The sequence below is a fragment of the Myotis lucifugus genome, unplaced genomic scaffold (genome assembly GCF_000147115.1).
Source record: "Myotis lucifugus unplaced genomic scaffold, Myoluc2.0 scaffold_81, whole genome shotgun sequence".
Lineage (NCBI taxonomy): Eukaryota > Metazoa > Chordata > Mammalia > Chiroptera > Vespertilionidae > Myotis > Myotis lucifugus.
The window spans coordinates 2,567,690-2,588,019 of NW_005871129.1; the positions used below are offsets into that span (position 1 = coordinate 2,567,690).

A 20,330-nucleotide genomic window follows, 5' to 3' on the forward strand; every position below is an offset into this window, starting at 1 on the left:
GCGCTATGTTTCCAGCATCCTGGAGCTGTGGTGGCAGGAGAGTAGGGCTGGGTACTGGATGTTTCAACTTTATCAAATCAATGGTCATTTACAGCACTCACCCTGTTTTAAATTACTATTCTCATTTACCTGAGCAGAGACCCTATCATTTACCCTTTTCAGAATACAGTGGGGCCTTGACTTAGGAGTTTAATTCTTTCCGTGACAGAGCTCGTAACTCAAATTACTCGTATGTCAAATCAAAAGTGAACGAGTGAGACACGTGATGCTGAGCTGATGTTGTGGCATTCACTGTGACGTTCGCTGCATCTAGCGGTGGGGTATCTGAAGCTGGCTCATAACCCAAATTTTAGCTCGCAACTCAAAGCAAAAAATCGGCCGAGAGACGGCTCGTATCTCGAAAAACTTGTTAGTCGGGACACTCGTAAGTCAAGGCCCCACTGTACAAAACTTTCTTTTTCTTTGGAGTGTGAGAGGGGCTACCACTCAACTAAGCAGAGTCAAGGAGAGAGAACTGGGGTCTAATTGCTTTTTAGCCAATTCTCCCAGTTTTTTAGTCTTGCCTTCCCCTCTATAACCACAGACAGTGGATACAGTAATTTCTTAAGCCTTGGTGTTGGGAAGAGGGGTTAGAGCAGCGGTTCCCAACCTGTGGGTCATCACCCCTTTGGCGGTCGAACGACCCTTTCACAGGGGTCGCCTAAGACCATCCTGCATATCAGATATTTACATTATGATTCATAACAGTAGCAACATTACAGTTATGAAGTAGCAACGAAAATAATTTTATGGTTGGGTCACAACATGAGGAACTGTATTTAAAGGACCAGAAGGTTGAGAACTACTGGGTTAGAGGATTCTGTGATATAAATCACATTTCTTCTCTGTTTTAACAATGTTGGCTCAGAATTCAGCTTTATTTTTCCCTTTCAGCTGACCAGATGCTGTTTATATTCCAATGATTTGTTTGTTGAAGTCTCCTTCCCCATTATGACTGTCATTTTTACAACTTTATAACAAAAGTCTTAATATATGTGTTCAATCCATTATTTTTAACTGAGTTTTAAAAGATTTATTACTCCACATTTACTTTTGCCACTGCTATATTTCAGGTGATTACACAGATTTAGGTTTTCTCCACTATAAAGAATCCAGGTTATTATGAGTAGCAAGAGCTATTTTCTCTTTGGAAAGGAAAAAGTCACTCTAAACAACAAAAGAACCAGATATTAACTATGACTCATTGTATAGGGTTGCAAATATCACATTGCAACAAGGAATCTAAAGAACTGTAGTTCTTCTAAGAAGTACTATCAATCCATGATATGGAGGAAAAATGGTGGATTAAACTATTTCAAACTCCATTCCTAACTCTAAACAACCATCAAAATGGTAAAAACTTTATGTCCTGACATGGAAAAATGCCCAAATAATTTAAGTGAAAAAAAAGAAAATTATAAAACTGTAGGTACAGAGTAGTCATAGTTTTGTAAATATATAAAATGTTTAATTTATTCTTATCCCCAATATAAAAAATTGAACTGATGACCTTTTAGTGCAGGGATGACGCTCAACCAGCAACACTGGCCAAGGCTATCCTACTCTTGTTTGCAACCATTTGTTTCAATAGAATAATAATAGCAATTTGTATATAACTCTACTGCTAGAAGAGCATTTTAAAAGAGTTTTATAAACATTAAATCATTTAACACTCATAACAACACTATGAAGTATTTGCCATTACTACTCTTAATTTGCAGATGAGGAAATTGAGGTCAGGTGAGATCAAGTGTCTTGTTCATATTCACATAGAGCTAATGATGAGTGGAGTTTGGCTTTAACCTGAGGCTCCCCCACTACACTGAGCTGCTCAATGCTCTTCAGTCTACTGCCCAGTCAGAATGTTAATTTATGCTCATGCTGACTGGCAATTTGATTTTATGTTTACTTCTGCCCGTTTACTTTACAATATACATTGAACAAGTGTGTGCAAAGCACTGCTTGATAGTCTTGTTCAGTTTTTCAGTTTGCTCCCCTTACTAGCCCAAAAGTTATCAGTCTTCCTTAAAGTCCTGATCCAATCATATCACACCTATTTCTAAATCACCACTGTTGGTAGAAAAGTAGAGGCATTCACAGGCTTCTCTAAGACATGTAGAAACACATTCGATACATTCCAGGAAGCCACAATTTCCCAAACTCCCTTTATGCAGCCCCAAATGTCCATGTGTCAGAACAGTACTGTACACATATCTATAGTGAAGTGTTAGAAGGAATTGCTGATAACAGTATGGTCATTACCAGAGGAAAAGGGGGAGTGGGAAGATACGAGGGGGTAGAGGATGGATAAATGGTGATGGAAAGATACATAACTTAGGGTGGTGAACACAAAATACAATATACAGATGATGTATTATAGAATTGTACACCTGAAACCTATATAATTTTTTAACCAATGTAACCCCAATAAATTCAATTAAAGTGAATTAACAACCTAAAAAATAACAATAAATAAAAAATATAACTGTTAAAAAAAAGAATTGCTGATAGATATGGAAGGCTGAGCTAATAACTTCTGAAGTTCATTCACGTAATTGTGGAATGAGCCCATTACAATATCTCTCTGGCCATTAATACTTTCCCCAGAAATGAGGTCTCATAATATGGTCAGCAAAATGCATGGGTAGGATCCCCTTTTTTTATTTCAAGTTGTAGAAGGATTTCCAAGAGAAACAAAAAGAAAGGCAACAGGAAAGAACCAGAAACTGGTGAATCTAGCAATAGATGATGAAAACAAAACAAAACAACACTCCCAATATATCAATGAAAAGCTAGAGGACCTCTGAGAGTACAAAACCTGGTAGAAGGCAGATCCCCAGTCCTGGGTTTAGGGGACAAGAAGATTCCCAATCTTCCACTCTTGCTTAGAGGCAAAACTAGTAGAGGTTATTGCTGCTACTTTGTGGGATCTATAGTTAACAGACACATAGTGCAGATTTTTTTGTTGTTGATATATTTTTATTGATTAAAATTACTTTATTTTTCTAATGTTGAGACTTTTCTTCAGGCTGTATCTGAACTGGTTTGTTGGTTCCAGACCATTTTGGTCACAAAGAAAATAAAATCCTTGTAGACAAGAGGCACTGAGTCTTTACACCTTTGAGCTGAGGAAGAGGGGTAGCATTTAAGCAAAGGAGCCCGATGAGGAAATCCACCAGAGCGAGGGGGATAGAAGTAAACATGTGTGTATATTTCAGAGTGCCTTGTAGTGTAAAATTGATATAGTCAATATACTAGTATATCTGTTAGATAGGTGAAAGCATAAACAAATACATGAAAGAATAAACATATATAATGCAAGGAGTAGAAGAGAAGACACTGATGAATTCATCTTAAAAAAATATAATCATGAGATGGATAATAGCAAGAATAAAACATAACAAAAAGCATATCTCTTTCTGCATCTTATGTAAGTTTTACCAAAGAGATAGAGATACTGTCATTTTAGCAAATTTTTAAAAATGAAAAAAATAATTTTCTCTATGAATTTACAAAAAATCATTGCTAGACAGTAGCCACAAGGAAGTGATTCAGATAGGATAGTTCTTAGAGCCAAACATAAAATTATATTTTAAATGATATATAACAAATACTTAATGTCTTAATGAAGTTAAACAGTTTTATAGTAATAAAATGAGTAAAAATTGGCAGATGGTTGGCATCAGGCAAATTATAGTATCTCAGTTTTATTTATTTTTGTTAGTTTTACTTTGCTTTTATAAAATATACAATTCTTGAGCATCAGAATAGTTGTAAATCTTAGTGATTGAAAGGCAAAATAGTTTGCTTAAGAGCAACATACTGTTAGGGTTGTCAAAGTAATAAAAATCTCTTGGTTTATTGTCTCTAATACCTAGTAAATAAATTCAATTAACACAGGTAAAGTAAATTCAATTGACCCTGCTATAAGGACTTAGACAAAATTAGTATATTTGAAATCCAAAAGTTAAATTTATGTTTTGATTCATCTTTTCTACCAAAATTCTATGTTCACTCTACATTGTTCAGTTTGTTGTTAAATTAATCATAGACTTCCTTATGTCTTTTTTAAGAACAGATTTATATATTCCTATAAGTAGGACAGGAATGAATTCAAGGACTGAGGGGTAAGACACTCACTGAACAAAAAATATATATAATTTTAAAGTCAGTTCCTTTTATTTCTCTTTGTTTTGCAAATACTGTTCCTGAAGAACAGATAACTAGAGAAGGTAATGGGAGACAACTTGGCTCTTCTAGAGCAGGGAAACATTCACGCTGTAGGAAAAACTACCCAGGGGGCCTCAGAAATGCCTTGAAAAGTCTCAGGAGGATGTGTCAAAGATACAGGATTTTCAAGGGAAATTCTGGAGCAGAAGGGGAAATGTCTCAGTCCCTGTGGTATCAGTCTGTCACCATACTTTACATTAGATTAGACACTGAGCCAGAGCATCCCTACCCTTAGACTGCAACAAAGAATGCAACCTCAGCCTGGACCTTTGCATGGGAATACTTCATTGCTAAAGCCAGACAATTATCTGGACTTTTAGAGAGCAGAATACTCAATATTTGCAACAGATAAAGCTGTGTTCAGGGAGCAGGACTACAATTGATAAACTTTATGGCAGTGATTTTAAGTTTTATTATTTATTTACATATTTATACAACATTTAATAAATTAATACACCCTTCCATACAAATATTTGTGTATTATAAAAAAATTAGGACTTAAGATACTGTCGTAATTTTAAAGCATTGGGTTTTTTAAATCTTTATTGTTGAGATTATTACAGATGTCTCTCTTTTTTCTCCCTGTAGCTCCCCTCGACCCAGTTCCCACCCCACCCTAGGCCCTTGCCACCCTCTGTTTGTGTCTATAGGTAGTGCACACATGCATATAAGATCTTGGTCTAATCTCTTCCCACATCCCCCACACCCCATTCCCTCTGAGAATCATCAGTCTGTTCCATTTCCATGCCCCTGATTCTATTCCATTTACCAATTTATTCTGTTCATCAGATTTTTTATTCATTTGATTTTTAGATTCACTTGTTGATAGATATGTAATTGTTGTCACTTTGTTGTTCATAATTTTTTATCTTTACCTTTTTCTTCTTCTTCCTCCTCTTAAAGAATACCCTTCAGCATTTCATATAATACTGGTTTGGTGGTGATGAACTCCTTTAGCTTTTTCTTGTCTGTGAAGCTCTTTATCTGACCTTCAATAAGAAATGATAGCTTTGCTGGGTAGAGTATTCCTGGTTGTAGGTTCTCGCTATTCATCACTTTGAATATTTCTTGCCACTCCCTTCTGGCTTGCATAGCTTCTTTTGAGAAATCAGCTGACAGTCGTATGGGTACTCCCTTGTAGGTAACTAACTGTTTTTCTCTTGCTGCTTTTAAGATTTTCTCTTTGTCTTTTGCTCTTGTCATTTTAATTATGATGTGTCTTGGTGTGGTCCTCTTTGGATTCCTCTTGTTTGGGGTTCTATGTGATTCCTGGACTTGTAATTCTATTTCTTTCACCAGGTAGGGATAGTTTTCTGTCATTATTTCTTCAAATAGGTTTTCAATATCTTGCTCTCTCTTTTCTCCTTCTGGCACCCCTATAATGCAAATGTTGGTACGCTTGAAGTTGTCCCAGAGGCTCCTTACACTATCTTCATATTTTTGGATTCTTTTTTCTTTTGCTCTTCTTGTTGGGTGTTTTTGGCTTCCTCGTATTTTGAATCATTGACTTGATTCTTGGGATCCTCTGGTCTCCTGTTGAATCCCTGTGCATTATTCATTATTTCAGTCAGTCTATGCTTAATTTCTGACTGGTCCTTTTCCATTTTTTTGGCATTCTCACTAAGATCCTTGAAGGTCATACTAAGTTGCTTGGAGGTTTTTAGAAGATTATTGAGTAACCTTATAACTGTGGTTTTAAACTCTATATCCAGTAGTTTTCTTTCTTCCATTTCTTTCATTTGTAACATGTTTCTTTTTCTCTGCATTTTGGCTGCTTCCTTGTGCTTGTTTCTATGTATTGGGTAGCTGTAAATTGAGTTGATAGAGTGGCCCTGCATAGTAGGTGTCCTATAGGGCCCAGTGGCTCAGCCTCCCTAATCATCTGAGGTGGACACTCTTAGTGAACCCCTTTGTGGGCTATGCACAGTCTTATTGTAGTTGAGCCTTGATTGCTGTTGGTATCACTGGGAGGAATTGACCTCCAGGCCAATTGGCTTTGGGGACCAGTTGCGACTACAGTGGGAAAGCTGCTGTGCAGGAGACACCTATGGGGTAGGACTTGCTTCAGTGGGGCTATGGTGCTCACTGAGTCTGCCCCTTGAGTGTGTCACTTATGGATGTGTAGAGTTGTAATCTGGTATGGTCTCACACTGAGTACACTGGGTACACTGGTTCTTAGATCTCCAAGGAGGTGCAAAGTCAGCCACTGCCTGGGGCCACCCAGCAGGAGCTACAGAGATCTGCAGATTCTTCCTCTTTGTATCAGATTTGGAAGTGCCCAGGCAGGCTGGTGCTGGTGCCGGCCTTGGGCCTTTTATTGATAGCTTTGGGGCTCCCTGACCCAGCTATAGCTTGTTTGACAGGTTTTAGGCTCAGAAAGGACAGGCCATTCATATGCAAAAGCCGCTGCATACAGCTTGGGTGAGGTTATAAATTGGGTGGGGTGGGGTCTCAGGGAATCACCAGGGTAGAGAGAACAGAAATGTCTGCCAGTCAGCCCTGCACCTGGGAGGTCCCAAAACAGAAACAATAACCTCTGAAAGTACCTCTGTCTGGAAGAAAGCCGACACCACGTTCCTGCCCTGATGCCAGACAGTCCAGTTTCTCCCCATATCTGTCTGGGTCCCCCAGAGCCTCGCCCGGCACTGGAGCTCAGAGAAAGCCAGAGCTTATAAACTCAGTTCATGGTGCTGGCCTTTTAAGAGGAGCAGCTGGGTCTCTAGCAGCCTGTGTGTCACTCAGCCTCAATCCACACTTGTTTTTACAGTCTGTAGTTCTTACTGCCTCTGGTGACTTCTTTCCCCAGCTCTGGGACCCTGGGCTGAGGGTCTGGTGTAGAGCTGGGACTCCTTGCTCCTCCAGGTGGCCTCCAAAGAGGCGATCTCCCTCCCAATTAAAAAGTGGCACACCCAGGTGCCAGACCAGCCTGTTCCGCGCCTTCACACCTCCTACCAGTCTCAATGCGCTTTCTTCTTTACTTCTCTAGTTTACCTTTCTTCTTTACCTCTTTACCACCTCTTTGTATCAAATTTGGAAGTGCTTCCACTTAGCCAGCTGTCCTGTGGTTCTGGATGATAGTTGTTCTGTATTTTTGTTATAATTTTGATGTGGTTGTGGGAGGTAGCAAGTATAGGCGTTTACCTAGCTGCCATCTTGGTTCCTCCTCAAAACATAAATTCCTTCCTCCTCCTTGTCCTGAGCTCCCAGCCCCCAATTGAAAGATGATGTCTATGAGGGTTTTTTTCCTTGTTGTTGGTGTTCTTTGTTTGTTTTGTTCATTTTTTTTTCTGCTAAAGGCGAAGCATACACCTAATTATTGTTGCCAACTAAATATGGTCCTAAATGCTTTAACATATATCCTTTCACATGTAAGATTTAAACATGAGACAACATATTTTTTGACATTCTTTAAGGAAAACTATGGAGCACAGAAAGAGAGAACAAACCACCTCTACCAGAAAGTAAAGCATATCTATGTGTAGGGTTATGATTCACCTCAGGAAAGTTCTGAATTTGTTTTAATGCCCAAATGAGTGAGTGATTAAATCCCCCTAATTCTACTCCAATTATGTAAATTATTATAAATTACTTTGAGGATCCCCTGTAAGATATTTAAACATGAACACCAGGATAAAAAAGAATTTATATTTTCAACAAGAGTTATCTGATTGGCCTTAGTTGGATATAATTACAAATTTTTGATTGGGCACTGCATCCAAAATAATTTGTAGAAAATAAATTATTGCCTTAATGTTATAACTTTTAAATATTTTGATCATTTTTATTATATTTCATCAATTTATTTGTTGATTACTAATGTTGATTAATGTTGATTATGATGCTTATTGATTTCACACTGTGCAGTTTATCATTGTATTGCTATGCAATACACAGTGATAACAGCAACAATAATCTATATATATAAAGGATAATATGCAAAGTGTCCCCCCAGGGAGTTGGACCAGGAGACCGGGAGTTCTATCGCTCACTATGACATGTGCTGACCACCAGAGGTCAGCGCGGAACGAAGGAAGGCCCCAGCAAGCAGCCGAAGGCCCCAATCAGCCCTGATCACTGGCCAGGCCTAGGGACCCTACCCATGCACGAATTTTGTACACCAGGCCTCTAGTGATAATATAAATAATAATAACATTTTTAACATTTAATCTGTAGTGTACAGAGAGGATTCACTGTGTTAAAGGATACAAAGTTTCATGAACATTAAAAATTTATTGAGCACAAAATATATGCCATGAACTGTGCTAAATATTTTCATATACAATAGCTCATTTCATCATTATTAAAATTCTTTGTACTATTATTTCCCTCACTTTGTACCTGAGGAAACACATATAAAGAAGAGTAAGTGACTTTTTCAAAATCACAATAAACTAAATGGGAAAAGCTGGGATGAAAACTAAGATCTTCCAAAGAGTGCCCGGTCTTGCTTGCTATTTTATTTTATAATCCAAATATCCAGTAAGTTACACAACTCTAGGAGTCATTTTTTTATCCTTCTCTGAATCTCTCATCAATTCTGTTTATTCAACTTCTAAAACATATCCTAATCTAACTATTTTGCAACATCTCAATTGATATCATCCCAATCTAGGCCACTATTATCATCTCACCTGAAATGCATCAATAGCCTCTTAAATGTTGCTTTGTTTTAATATTTTTTCCTAATGTGGTCCATTTTTCTTAAAAGAAAACACAATAAAATATATTAATTATAATCTTACTTAGAAGATTTCCCATAACTCCTACCTATTTATTAAGCTTTAAAGTGCCTACAGCACATTTTGTTTTCATATATATTTATTTTTCTGTTCATGAATGAAAGAAATATTGGGCTTTGCCTATTATGACTCACTGGCCATGTAGTATATATGCTATAACTTGGGTATTGTTACACATGAAGAAACTATCATACAAGTCATGGCTATTTTCTATCAGTAAAATAATGGCTACCACAAGTGAACATCATTTGTTCATTGTTTCCACACAAATTGCACCAAGATATTTCAGTTCCCATGAACCATTAAGACTTCCATACTTGCATAGAAACCACTTTGCAGTTGTTTGGAAATAAAACAATATCACTCAAGATAAGACAGCATATACTTATTTAAAAAAAAAAACAGTTCAGGCTAAAAAACACAAGATTTAAAGCAGAATACCTGGGTTCAATTTTTATCTACATCCATGTATTAGTATGGTCTCTTAAGTATTTTAACTTTTAAGTTAGTTCCACTTAGTACCTAACTCATAGATCAGGGAGGTTTTCCTTGTAATTACTATTATTAATTTCATTATTGTTAATATTATTATTTTATTTCATTGGTAATTGGGAGGAAATAGGTTATTAGAAATAAGAGAAGTGATTATAGTGCCCAGAGCCATGCCTCAGCACTGTCACTGTCAATCCCAATTTATAAAACAGTCAGATAGTGCCATGCCTTACTTGATCAGACCTTGTTACACATAAAGAGGAGAGTACTTTGATGAAAAGTAAAGACAAATATTAGAAAATTTAGAATCCTAAATATGAGGTTCATGAAGTATAGAAACATTGTTAAAATATGATATTCTTATAATAAATAACAAATTTTCAAGTTTATTGAGGCAGACCACTTTCAAAATGGAATAGAGTTGTAAAATATTTCATTGTGGAAAGCATCAATATTTTCACATAAAATACAATGACAATATACATATGCAGGTCCTGTCTCAAAAAATAACCATAAAACATTTAATCACAATTGTGCACAGTTTTTATTTCAGAGAGGAAGGGAGAAAGAGAGAGAGATAGAAACATCAATGATGAGAGAGAATTGTTGATTGGCTGCCTCCTGCACACCCCTACTGGGTATCGAGCCCACAACCCAGGCATGTGCCGTGACTGGGAATTGAACCCTAACCTCCTGGTTCATAGGTTGACACTCAACCACGGAGCCACACTGTCTGGGCTGTGCACATTTTTATTAATGTGGGTTAGCTACTCATTCTTTCATAATCTAGTGAGCTAGTGTTAGCACTAACAGACTAAAATTATCTATGGACAAAATATGTAGAATAAAGAAAGTTTAACCTGGCAGACTTAGTGTATATCTAACCAAAAAGGGGAGCCAGAAAAATGTGAACATACCCAAATCACTGAGACTCCAACTTAACTTATATTAATCAACTTACAGGTATTCATATGATAACTGTCCTTAACTAGATAAGATGTCAACTGGATTCAGGAATATATAATTTGCAGTGCTTGTATTGGTTTAGAATATAAGATTTTAAGGTCTTCCAACACTGTACTAAAACATTTCAGTAAAGTCATACTACTTTCTTTCAAAAAAAGAAAAGAAAAAAAAGAAAATTTAATTTGTTAACCCACTGTGCTTTTCCTCCAAATTGAGACATAACATCATTATTCCACTTTAGTGATAAAACATCAGTGTTAACAGGAGCACAGTTTGGAAGTGACAACTGAATCCAAAGCTAAATGGATATCAAATGCTAAACATGTCTGTAAGGATACAGATATGCTTAGATTAGCAAAAGGGTAAGAAGAAGGACAAGGTGAGAGTGACATCTCAATAAAGGAAGAAAATAACATTCATATTAATTTTGCAAGAAAACACTTCTAACAAGAATATCTTATGAAAACCAGAAATGTCTGAAATAGGAAAAATCTAACATACAGTCAATATTTCACTCAATACTTCTTTGGCAGCTTTACTTTATGAAATTGAGAAAATAACTTGCTATTCAATCTCAGCCACCTGTGAATAATGTTCATGAAAATTAAAGATAAATGTCTTCTATTTACAAAACAATTAATGGATTAAAAAACTCATATTGGCACAGAAGAGCCCTACTGCCTAAGAAATATGATGTCTGTGTACTTCCAAGTGATTTGATTGTGTTGTGACTTGTTTCCCATAATATATATATATATATATAATCATTCATATTGCAGCATGTGACAAGCTTTCCTTCTTTTTTAGGATTAAATAATATTTCATTTTGTTTATTCATTCCTGTTGATGGACATGAGTTCTTTCACTTCTTATAAATAATGCTATTATGAACATGGGTGTGCAAATATCTCGAGAACTGGCTTTAAAATTATTTTGGATATACACCCAGATGTAGAATTTCTGGATTACATAGTAATTCTTTTTTAATTTTTTGAAGAATCTTCATACTGTTTTTCACAGCAGCTGTATCATTTTATATTCTTTTCAGACCTCTCAGATATCATCTCTCACAATCTTAACAGCTCACACCAGTCCAGCCCCACTGACCTTTCCTCATTAATTATTAGTGTGATCTTGCAAATGGCCAAGTCAAATATGAAAAAAATACTCAAAGTCATTAATCATCAGAGAAATGCTAATTAAAACCACAGTGAAATGTCACCTCAGTTCTATCAGAATGGCTCTCATCAAAAAATCAACAAACAACAAGTGCTGATGAGAATGTGGAGAAAAGGGAACACTAGTTCACTGCTGGTGGGACTGCAGATTGGTGCAGCCACTTGGAAAACAGTATGGCGCTTCCTCAAAATACTAAAAATGGAACTTCCATTTGATCCAGTGTTCCCACTTTGGGAATATATCCTAAAAACCCCAAAATACCAATCAGAAAGAATATATGCACCCCTATGTTCATAGCAACATTACTATAATAGCTAAGATTTGGAAACAGCCCAAATGCCCATCAGTAGATGAATGGATAGAAAAAGCTATGGGACATTTACACAAAGGAATACTATGCAGCTGTAAAGAAGAGGGATCTCTTATCCTTTGGGACAGCATGTATGGACCTGGAAAATATTATGCTAAGTGAAATAAGCCAATCTGAGAAAGACAAATATCACATAACCTCACTTATTTGTGGAATCTAATGAACAAAATGAATTGACCAACAAAACAAGACCTGAAGCATGGAAGCATGGAACAGACTGACATAACTCAATGTGGGGTTGGGTGGACAAGAAGAGATAAACCAAAGAACTTATATACTTACTAGAGGCCCAGTGCACAGATTTGTGCACCGGTGGGGTCCATCAGCTTTGCCTGCAGTAATCGGGCCAAAACAGGCAGTCCAATGTCGCCTGCCACTCCTGCCTGCTGCTATTCCCGCTCATCCCGGCCCTACTGCGCCTGCCACAGACTCACATCCAGTCAGTCTTGATAGGGAGAGGCTCACGTCAAGAGCCCTGCCTCTGGTGCCTGTAGGTCAGCTGAGCAGTGCTTCTACTGTGGGAGCACACTGACCATCAGGGGGAAGCTCCTGCTTTAAGTGTTTTCCCCCTGGAGGTCAGTGTGCATCATAGCGATGGGTCAACCAGTCGTTCGGTCACTTAGGCTTTTATATATATAGACTAGAGGCCCGATGCATGAAATTTGTGCAAGGGGCTCGGCCCTTGCAGCAGTGGCAGCTTGCCTTGGCCCTCGCAGCCCCAGTTTTATCTGGAAGGTCATCTGGATGGACGTCGAGAAGGTTGTTCAGTTGTCTAGTCTATTTAGCATATTATGCTATTATTATTATAGAAGATATGCATAGCCCATGTACTGGGCAGTAGAGTAGTAAAGAGCTGGGGGGTGGGTAGGAACTGGGAGGAGTTCGGTAAAGGTGGGTGGGAAATGGGGGAGATAGCTGTAATACTATTAACAATAAAAATATATTAACAAATAATTAGTGTGGTCTTATCTCAGTGATCTTGTCCTTGTTTTCTCTTTCAGAAATATTTGCCATACTCCTATACTTCTTTCAGGTATTTATTCAAATATCAGCTTTTCATTGCAATTTTCCCAAAACATTTTATTGAAACTTAAATTATCTTGGACTACTTGTTTCAGCTCTCCCATCTACTACTCTTACATTTTACTTATATATTTGCCCATGGTCTGTGTCTCCTTTTCAGAATGTCCATAAGAACAGGAATTTTTTTGTCTTCTCATTCACTGCTGGTATCTCCAGTGCCTGAAATTGTGCCTGGTACATAGAATTGCTCAATAAAATTTTTGTAACGATTGAACCCCAAGCTATTAGCAGTTATCTAAACTAACTGCATAATTAATCCATTATAGTTCTTCAAGAACTTCACTAAGAAACAGCCACATAGCCTGAGAAGAGGGGAAGGACATGGAAAGCTGGGAACCAAAACAAAAACCTGAAGTCATATCAGATCAATGCTTTCCAAAGAGTGTTACATAGAATTGTGGCCTTTAAATATTTATTGCCCACATATCCCCTAAAATACTGCTGAAAAACAAGGTCACCCTCACATATTTTTTTGGTTAACATCTAACATTATTCTCATAGTTTAATTGCAAAGAAGCATTGTAACTACTAACGTTAGAAAATAACATGGTCACACCATTTTTTAAAATTATATCCATTGATTGTGAAGAATTAAAAGTGTACATGTTAAAGGGTGAGTTTTATGACATATGAATTATATCTTATTTCAAAATATTTGACATGAAAAAAAAAAAGAAAAGAAAGCAGGTATACCGGCCCTTTCTCTAAAGTTAAAATTTCCCCCTTTCTAATAACTACTTTTAACAATAACATCTTTGTTATTGTACAATTAATAAGACCTATTCTTTTAGATGAGATGGAAAAAGTTTTGTAACTTTTTTTTATTATTAAAAGGTTGCAGCGTTTAAAAAAATTGATCCGTAGAATATACAACAATTTGATACTCAATATAATCTAGTAAAAATTTAAAAACATGCTCATCTTTAATAGTAAAATTTTACATCATTTCTTTTTGTCCTTAAACAATGTTTCACTCTACTTTTCTCTACAGAATTTTACCTTGAGGTATTATGCTTAAATGCTTGAAAGTCATTTACTGATCAATATTTTATAATATCTATGTGAGTATATTTGAAGCTGAGATTGAAGTTATTCTTTGAGTCATCACTAAAAGTATGTTAGTACATAATTGATATAAACAATATAAATGTCACGTTTTTTTGAAAAGTACTTATTGGAAATTCATCTTTTAATCAGATGAGTGGGACTATTTTTCCCCCAATTAACTCATGTACACTGAATGATCATGACATTGTTAGAATAAAACTAAGATTTCACATTACTCATTTCTATTTTTCATTTTCCTAATTAAAAACTGAGAAACTTGCTCACATAAATAAGAATATGGAAAGTATAATTCTTTGAAATTCTTCCAAGCTTTGGGAAGACTATCTTATAGTGCTATGCTACATCATCACAAATTATTTCCAGTAGCCTGTGCACTGACAACTCTATTAGGTCCCTCTTCAATTTTATTGAAAGCAAAAAGAATTGAAAACCACCCTAGTTGCAAGACAATTCACTGCCCAAATATAAGTCATTCACTTTTTCAATAACAGAATAATTTCCATTTGTTTGGTATCCTGGAAGTTTTTTTTCACCTTGAGGTAATGCACCAATAAAGATTAAAGTAGTTAACTATATCGCTTTGTTTTTTTGTATTTTTTCTCTTTTGTAAAAAAGGGTAACAGTGATTATCATGGGTCGGGGGAAATAACTTAAATCCCACCAACCTTTCCTCAAGCATATCAACTTTAGGAAAGTATACACATAGAGATTAAAATATTAATGTTAATTTCACTCTATCCTTCTACTCACAGGCCCTCAGTTGAAGGTTGTCCCTTTTAAAAATGGGGGTGGCTCATAAATGAGGGTCTTAAAATATTTAACAGGGTAGACATGTTTCACAATGCTGCTTTTTCCTTCCACTCATAAGAGATTTACAATATTAATAGTTCTCTGGTGAGGAAACCTGTTTGCTTTTCTTAAAGTCAGGCTTTCTAAGTCACATTTGAACAAAGAACCCTATTCCCTTGTAGTAATATTTGACAAGTCACAGAATTAATAATCTGGTGGTAATGTTTAACAGTATGCTAAATGTTGCTACTGAAAGACATATATTTACCAAGTAAGAAGTTTGAGAAAAAAAATGGCATTAGAAATAAGGCTCTGGCATAAGAAAGTGAATTCTGACAACAACGGAATCTGAGAGAGTACAGAAGGGCACAGGAGCTGAGAAGGATACTGCATTTTCAGAACAGAAAAGGGCCTAGTTCAAGAAATATGGGGGAAGGGAGAGGACTCAATGTCACCACCAAGTTATATAAGTGAGTGACAAGATTTTCTAAATTCTAGGACACTCATACATATTCAACAGATAAGCTGCTGCTGATAATAGAGTGTTCTTTCTTCTGGAAAGTGGGGGTGGGAGCCTAGACAGAAAATAACTCTGCATCTCCAGAGATAAAGGGAGGAAATTCTTTCAGCCTCAACTGGTGTGAGGTGGAAAAAGATAACTTAGGGGAGAAAAGAATCCCATGGCCCCAAATATAATCCTACTAGAGTACCAGTGCACAAAATTTGTGCACTGGGGGGGCCCTCAGCCTGGCCTGCACCCTCTCCAATCCAGGACCCCTCGGAGGATGTCTGACTGCCTCTCACAATCCGGGACCGCTGGCTCCTAACTGCTTGCCTGCCTGCCTGCCTGCCTGCCTGATCTCCCCTAAACACCTCTGCCTGCCTGCCTGATCGCCCCTAACTGCTCCCCTACTGGTCTGATCGCCCCTAACTGCTTCCCTGATCTCCCCTAACTGCCTCTGCCTCACCCTGCACCCTGGACCCAGGATTCCCTTCTCTGGCCAGTTGCTGGCACCCAGGACCTGGGCTTCCCTCCCTCTGCTGGCCGCAGGCACCCAGGACCTAGGCTGGCTTTGCCCGGTCCAGCTGCAGCCACAGGGGACTGTGGGTGGGAGGCTTTGCCTGGGCCACAGCTGCAGGCACTGTCACCTGGGACCATGAGGCATCAGCTTGTCCCTCTCCCGTCCGCAACCTGGCTGGTCCCCATTCCACTCTCCCCAGTGTTGAGTGTCTGAGCCGTTACGATGTGACGGTGTGAGGGCGTGACTTCCATTTGCATATTAGCTCTTTATTATATAGAATGTGGACAGCTGAATTCATATCTAAGATGAGGGAAAATTATATATATATGAGTATATATATATAATCATGTCAGGTTTCTCTCAGAGATTGCGTAGAATTATAATTAAATTTTGTGTGTTCAATGCAGTGCACAAATTTTTTGGAAACTCTCACACAAGAGATGTAAAAGAGGACAGTCAGGCTTTGAGCAGAAGGTGATATCTTTACTGAGACCCTAGGTAGCAGAAACAGAAGTCACCCAAGACATAGAGTATAGGATGTATCTAGGAACCATCTCATAAAAAGCTTCCTTGAATATTTCTTTCTTCTCAATACTCAGAGTGTAGTTTTAAAAGCAGTTTAGAAACATTATAGAAATCATTGCAAAGATAAGTAAAAGAGAAAAATAGCATAGAAAATACCTAGAGTGAATAAATACAAGTGAAAAAAACTAAAACTTGTCAGGCCAGTCAGAGGCGCAGGGAAGATGAGATGCTGTAGTCGCCTGGCGATCCTGCGGCCTGCTCTGCGGCGTGGGCACCTTAAAGATAGCCACATGGACGAAAACTCAACTGCTCCAGAGGCCAACATCTGTCATAAAATTAAACATTGTTTTGGTGATTTCAAATTGCCACAGGACAGATTTTTAAAGGAACAAATCAAACTGGATGAAAGCTGGGTACCTTTGGAGCTAATGATAAAATTCAACAGGTTAAACCATCTAACAACAGACTTTAATGTAAAACATTGAGCAAATCAAAGGCAGAACTCGTGGGAATAAGTGAAGAAATGACTAAAATCAGAAAGTTTCCAAACAAACTCCTCCCTGAAGTGACTGATGAGTACAAAAATCATGTAAAAAACAGATCTGCTTATGTTAAAGACTTCTCTGCTGATGCAACCCTTGATGACATAAAAGAATGGTTAGGCCTGACTGGTGTGGCTCAGTGCTTGAGCATTGACCTATGAACCAAGAGGTTGCCTGTTAGATTTCTGGTGAGGGCACATGCCCAGGTTGTGATCCCCAGTAGAGGGCAGGAGAGAGGCAGCCAATAGATGTTTCTCTCTCATGGATGTTTCTATCTCGCTATCCTCCCTTCTTCTTTCTCTAAAACCAATAAAAACAACAACAACAACAAAGAATGTTCATAAGATAAAGGTCAAGTACTAAATATTCAGATGAGAAGAACATTGCACAAAGCATTTAAGGCAAGCATGTCAAACTCAAAGGCTAACATGGGCCAAATAAGCAAGGTTTAAGTTTATGTGGGCTGCAAAAAAACAAAAGCTTAAATTTTCATAGAAACATAGGTTTATTTCAATAGAGACATGCTGAAAACAAAGGGCTGAAATAAATGAGTAATCCTCAACATAAAATAATATAACATTTTAATAAAAATTATTTTTTTTCTTGAACATTAATTTACCAGACACTGAATAACTGCACAAATGAATAGGTGTAATGCAAATAAACCTATTTTCCTTGTTCTCCAAAAGCGAAATATTTCCTGTTGCACACACTAAACAAGTCAGTACAAGACTAATGACGTGGCAATCAGCTGCTAAAATATTTGCTGCTAGTATTAGTGGAGAGAAATGGTGCGCCTGCACATAAGGCGCATAAGGGAAATGAATGCAACATGATTATAGTAATCAGTCATTAGCGAACATTGTAGTTTGTTATTAATAATTATGTATAACAGGATATCATAAAAATAAAGTTACAAAATTCTGATTAAAACGTTTCTTACATACTGTTATATTGGCTGGGCTGCATGTGGTCAGCGAGCCACGAGTTTGGCATGCTTGACTTAAGGGATCAGTATTTGCTGTGTCCTATTGTACTGAATCTGCTAAAAAGTTTGTGGAAACCCCTGGACAAAAGTACAAACACACAGATCTGCTCATACTTTTCGAGGAAGATTACTTTGCAATAATGATAATTAATAATAATAATAAATAATAAAAATAGCAAAATAAAGTGAAAGCTAAATTGTAAACTACACAAGAGCAATGAGAAAAATAAAACTTAGCAGAAAATGCTGAAATGAAATAGCTAAAAGAAAAGGTTGGCTGCTTGCTGAAATTGGCGGGGGGGGGGGGGCGGGGGGGAGGGGAGGCACCTAGATGATAAGACCTGGAGAGAAGACACACAGGTATTTTCTCAAGCATGGGGAAATATAATGGAAGATTTTGTCAGAGGAGCAAAAGAGGAAATAATTTCAACTTACAGAAAAAGCTAAGGAAGCACGGGGTACTGAAAATGCAAGTAATGGTAACCTACAATTAAAGAACAAAGAAATGACATGAGAAGTACTAGATTAAGGTGTGAAAAAGAAGCAGAGGAACATATCATAAAGAATCAACAAGAATCCCTAAACAAATGGAAGACAAAAGGAAAAGGAAAGGGAAAGAAAGCTGCCCAGACTGGATCTGCTAAAGGAAAAGTACAGTTTCAGGGCAAGAAAACAAAAGTTAATAGTGATGATGAACATAATGAAAATGGTGCAGAAGAAACAGACAAAACAGCAGAAAACAGATAATGGTGTCGGAGACCAGTAGCTTACTGAAAACATTTTTTCTTCATTTGAATTAGGTTTTCAGCTGCTTTTGTCTTTGGAGGCTTTGAAAAAAGCAAACACACACACACACACACACACACACACACACACAAAAATTGGTCTGTTTCAATGTCCACTTGTAAAGAAAGAAATTTTTTTTTTGTTTAACTTGTCTTTTTGGTTACTCAAATGAACTTTTTTTAATGTACAGTTCTGTGTTATTACAGATGATTCAATTATCATAAGAAAGATTATTGTACTAAATTGCCTTTGTAATATGAGAGTGCATTAGTACAAATTAATAAAATATATACTATGTAAAAAAGTAAAACATTATCTATTTAACCCCTGTTTAGATGAGCATCCTTCTTGGGGTTCTCTGAACAAACATTTGACAAAATTGGATTGAGCCTGGACAAATCATCATCTGGGGGTTGAAAATAAACCCCACTGAATCAACTCCTCATTCAAACTTAACTTTTTAAGGCCCCTTTTGAACAAAGTCCTAGGGTCAGTCCATGGAGTTCCTAAAGAATGCAAATGCCGGAAATGACTTAAATGTGAATCCAAGAGACAGACTTATGTTTAACTTTAATATCAGTTACTATGGCAACCAATGGGCTATTTAAAGTTATTAGCATTCTAGCCCACTGAGTTAATAATATAGACAGGAATAACATAAAAGTTGAGCAAAAGCAAATTGCTTTAATGTCACATCACATAGCAATGACAGTGAAAGCTGTGCAAGTTTAAGAAGGTTCAGAAGGTTTGGAGAAACACAGTTTACAGGACAAACCAATCAGCAATTCTAAGAATTTGTAGCACAATATTGTGTCTCTTCCCTATCATGTTCTTCAAGCTTTCTAAAATTCTAAGTGCAGGATTTAAACAAAACAATTAAGTCAAATTGGAATAGACAGATTGATGTTTAGCCAAAATCTTTTATAACTACATAGTCTCCATCTTACTAACTATTCCTTGTTTCATCTCACGTACACAATCAAGAATGGAATATAAAGTTAACTCTGCGATACCCAGAAGATTTTAATGAGGATAAAGGTAATGCAATAAGGAAGAAAGGATCAAGTTTCATGAACTGCTGTTTGAAAGATTCAACTGCTAAAAGCAGCAAAGAATGATATCTCATAAGCTGTTCAAACAGAGGGCTTATGTCACTGTATCACATAAGTATGGAGACTAGAACTAAAATAGCCCGAGTAATATTTTCATTAACCAGAAGCCAAGTACAGTAGCAAAAACACCTTTAGGAAGAATCTTACTTCAAAAAAATGTTTTTCCTCCTTACAGTTGGTGGTATTTTCTGAATTACTCTTGGTCTGTTGCATATGTTTAAGCATCCAGGTGCTTGCCATGCTCAGGGGAAAGAAATTAACCTCTCTCCTTGCATGAGGCCTCCTTGACTTATGAGCCCACATGTGATGGAGATAAAGGAGAGAAAACTGAACAAGAAACTTAGGAGGATAGTGTTATACTGCATAATCTTGCAGGGAATTTTTTTGCACATTAAACAAA

General features: G+C 37.0%; 1 protein-coding gene and 1 pseudogene across 2 annotated transcripts in view; one reads left to right on the forward strand and one right to left on the reverse strand.

The window, feature by feature from the left end:
• Positions 1–20,330, reverse strand: part of MDGA2 (MAM domain containing glycosylphosphatidylinositol anchor 2) — a 905,340-nt gene that overhangs the window by 443,924 nt on the left and 441,086 nt on the right. The gene's annotated exons all lie outside the window — the stretch shown is intronic.
• Positions 16,724–18,779, forward strand: LOC102426818 (annotated as a pseudogene).